This window comes from Malaya genurostris, chromosome 3 (assembly GCF_030247185.1).
Source record: "Malaya genurostris strain Urasoe2022 chromosome 3, Malgen_1.1, whole genome shotgun sequence".
Lineage (NCBI taxonomy): Eukaryota > Metazoa > Arthropoda > Insecta > Diptera > Culicidae > Malaya > Malaya genurostris.
This window is the reverse complement of record NC_080572.1, coordinates 177,158,244-177,162,569: the sequence shown is the minus strand read 5'-3', so window position 1 is coordinate 177,162,569 and position 4,326 is coordinate 177,158,244. Positions and strand designations below refer to the sequence as shown.

General features: G+C 39.0%; 1 long non-coding RNA gene across 1 annotated transcript; it reads left to right on the top strand.

Moving 5' to 3' along the window:
* Nucleotides 1-3,298: 3,298 nt before the first annotated feature.
* LOC131438560 (uncharacterized) lies at nucleotides 3,299-3,999 on the top strand. Its single transcript, XR_009230954.1, has 3 exons — nucleotides 3,299-3,396; nucleotides 3,463-3,685; nucleotides 3,744-3,999. It is a non-coding gene; the product is annotated as an uncharacterized LOC131438560 (long non-coding RNA).
* The last annotated feature ends 327 nt before the right edge of the window (nucleotides 4,000-4,326 follow it).

Sequence of the window (4,326 nt, the reverse complement as noted above, 5' to 3'; positions counted from 1 at the left end):
TGCGGTTGGTTTGTGTTCGTAATTGACGGAATATTTGGCATTCCGGTCCGGCTTTACTCCAATACCAGCCAGTAAATACCGACCCTGTCTGTTTACTTTAGCCTTAGGTTAATTTCCGCTGAAACACTTCATTACATCGATGCCATTCATTAGGTATTCAGAACACGACCTGAATCACCTAACACCCCCTATGTGCAAAACATTTACAATAATTAATTAAAATCGTCGGTTTCGCCAGCATCGTCGTCTGACTGTTCGCACTATATTTCCCGCGTTCAGCCATGTTCGACGATCGATTAAAACATTTGTCTTCTGCTACAACGCCTTCCGTACTTCATTGCTAACAGCGTTTCAGTGCAGCGTGTTCAATTCACCCACCACCTACTTGTTGAGGCTCATCCCCCCCACAATCGTCCATAAGAATTAGTCGTAATCTAGTTCAATAGTTTTCTATCCTCCGTACATCCTACCCCATTGAACACCAACCGATTTAATGGCAAAAGTCGTCCCTTACATTGCTCTCGAGGGTTCGTTTATTTCTCAATCGTTTCGCGATTAAAGCAATCAACAATATTTATTGTCCTGTGGCAGTTCAGAACGGGTTGAGCTCCAGTAGCTCCGTTAGTGCAGCCAACACCCATTAACAGTCATGCCCACCCCAAGTGTTGAAGGAAAGGAAAAAAAGAAAGAAAATTTATACCCGGACGCGATGTCCTCCCGGGTGGTCATCCAGTTCGCAATCCCTTCTTTGTTCGGATCCAATAGCCGCTAGTTCGTCGACGTTGTCGTCACCGTCTGCACACGACTACAAAAGAATTTGAAAAATGTCATCACAAGCTTATTGCCGAGTGAAAACTTTTGGAGTTGCTGGACAAAAAAAAAGAATCACGACAAGGCGTCGAGTAACATGCTGATGCTGCCGCTGCATGTGTTGCTGTCGTCTTTGAAGAATGTGGTTCTGCTTGGACCAATGAAAAATGGGTTCCGGAGTGCTTCACGGACGAAAGGAAGGAACAAAAACAACGCACAGCGCAAAACGGTCCGAATGCTGCACTTCGAAACCAACTACCACTGTCAGATACCGGTTTTCCTGCTGAGATCCCAGAAATTAATCGTTTTGGGCAGTTGAACTGACAGTTTACTTTCCAGACAACCTGGTAGCGGTAGAGGTTGAAGGTTATTTGTCACTCTGTGTATCTTCACATGGTTAAGTCAAAATAGCTGAAATTTCATCCACTAACAGATTGGCGTGTCATTCGATCACAATAAATCATAAGACAAGCAAAGTTTCTTTAATTTTCTTTTACTTTATCAATGGTGGTCGGAATTTGAAAGTTTATCCAACATTAAGTTCCTTGTAAAGCTAACAAATTTTGAACAAATTGACCATTCATCTCAGTTCCTGTAGTCATCGAAAACCATTAGTTAGAGTCAGATCTGCTGTCTCTGTTCGACAGTGTAAGATGACATTGGGTGTATTTGCTTCGAGTTTTTGCGTCACTATAACAGTAGTATTGCACAATTTTCGAACTATTTTTATACGATCCGATCTTATCACAATTCGTTGATTGAAAGTCGAGTAATCGGCCAAATAACAATGAGATGACTATTGGTTCAATAGACCTACTTTGTTGATTTGTGAATAGAGCACAATCCGGTATCGCAAAACAACATTTTTTTCAAGATGGACTGTGTAATGAGTGCTTAATGGACCGATCGTCTCTGAGTACCGGATCAACACGATTGACATTTTTATTTTCTTTGACTTTTCGCTCACTTTATAAATGCATTAGTGTAAAAATCAGGCGACCTACGCCATTTCATTACACTCCAACTAAACGACGATTGCAACAGTTTATGCTGGAATTCTACACTGGAACCCTTACAATATGGATATTTTCGGAACGGGATTGATAAGTAGATGTCAGAAAACAATGTTTGAGGTGATTCTTAAATCCAAGATGGCGACTTCCGGTTTTTTTTATATTCCTCGAAAACCCTTACAATATGGATATTTTCGGAACGGAATTGATGAGTAGATGCCAGAAAACGATGTTTGAGGTAGTTTTGAAATTCAAGATGGCTACTTCCGGTTTGTTGATATTTTTTGAAAACCCTTGCAATATGGATATTTTCGGAACGGGATTGATGAGTAGATGTCAGAAAACGATGTTTGAGGTAGTTCTGAAATCCAAGATGGCGACCTCATTAACCCCGTTTCGAAAATACCCATATTGTATGGGTTTTCAAGGAATATCAAGAAACCGGAAGTCGCCATCTTGGATTTCAGAACTACCTCAAACATCGTTTTCTGACATCTACTCATTAACCCCGGTCCGAAAATACCCATATTGTAAGGGTTTTCAACGAATATCAACAAACCGGAAGTCGCCATCTTGAATTTCAAAACTACCTCAAACATCGTTTTCTGACATCTACTCATCAATTCCGTTCCGAAAATATCCATATTGTAAGGGTTTTCGAGGAATATCAATCAACCGGAAGTCGCCATCTTGGATTTCCAAAATACCTCAAACATCATTTTCCGGAATCTACTCTTTAAACCCGTTCCAAAAATACCCATATTGTAGTAGTTTCCATGAAGTCGAAAATCGCATTTGGTTGAATGACAAAACCTCTTTTTACGAAGTAGGTTCGTAAAAAAAGTTTACGTTATTTGGGATTTGGTTCGTAAAAAGTGGTATGTAAAAAGAGGTAACGTATAACAAGTGTTCGTAAACGGAGGTTTGGGCAAATAAATACGGAACACTTCGACAAATTTTCGAGGACACATTTTACAATATGCGGTACACTGTCAAGGGTACACTGTTAGACTGACAATGTACTTTATCGTATTTCCATGAAACTAGCAACGCTGAATGGTAAAAATCAGTTCACCATAGTAACTGTTTATTACAATGAAAAGTACGAAAACAAGCGAATCGGTTACCACCCGAGAGTGGGACATTTCAGCGGTACGCCGCTTGGTCGTTCGAATGTTTTAGTGATATCCTTTAGGGAAATTGAGTGCGCATCGCATAGTGTGATGGAGCAAAATACAAACAGTTCAATTTGAAAATTTTGGATTTATTATGTCTTAAGATGCATTTGATGAGTGAGTATTTCCGAATTTCAAAAAGCATTCACATTAGATTTTAAATAATTGTTTTTATTGTATGCAGATTTAGCTGCCTCGAAGGTTGCGATCAATTTAACGGAGGAATCGCTCGTTTGTGCGAAGTCCAGTTTTTCGGAACCTCCTCTACCGGCGTTTGTAGCGAAGAAGACTTTTTCCGCCGCTGGAACCGTTTTTCGTAGAGATCATTTGTCAGTGTCGGAATCAGATTCTGACAACATGTCAAATATTAAAATTTCTCAGATTGATAATACTGTTATGTAAGTTATGTGACGCTTGTGAATTTCGACGGCCTAAAAGATTTACTCATTTTGAATTTCGAGTAGGACACTCGGTGGTCGAATAGCCAACGGACCGGCGGATGCCACGCATCTTGTAATGACACGAGTAACATTGGTTAGTGTTCGATACTGCTTATCTAGGATATGGATTACTAAAAGTGTCGGTGCATGGTTTTTCCTATGTGAAGGATGTGGATGATACCTTTTAGTGTAAACCGTACAATGTTCTCGAATCAACCAACCGGAATTTTTCTTCAATTCTCTTCAGGTGAAGCTATCCATTCGGAATGTAATATAAATAATTTAACTGAGTGAGAGAATTGTAGGGAAAACAGCATGTTCGGCCAAGAAGATCCGGAAAACGAAGCTTGAGAAACCCGGAATACATCGTGATTATAAGTTGTACGGAATGTCAAATCTTTATACAACCATTTATTGAAAAAAAAATTGTAACATGCATACCTTGCTACTTCACTAAGCGTTTGTTTCGTAGTATATACATTGATGGCGGGCGAACGAAAGTATTCTAAGTTATTTACGTTCACTGATCCTATCAACATAAATGAAATAAAATGTTTAAAGCGATAATATGTTTGCGTAGTACATAAATCTTCCGAAATACGTTGCAAATGAATTTATTGGCAAATATAAAATTTACTCCGGAACTGTTTCATTTACTTCGAAACTCTTGTGATTATCGATCAGTATAAATAAAAAGACTACAGACTATCTAGCATGGCAAAACATACGGCGTCATAATCCTTTAAATTCGCTTTAATTAGTAGTCTGCCATGTTACGATGGAATTACGTGATTGTCGATGTTGAAAACTTTTCAGTTGCTAAATACTGTTATTCAGAATGTAATATACGGCATCAGAAAAACAACAAACAACTTAGTCTCATATCGT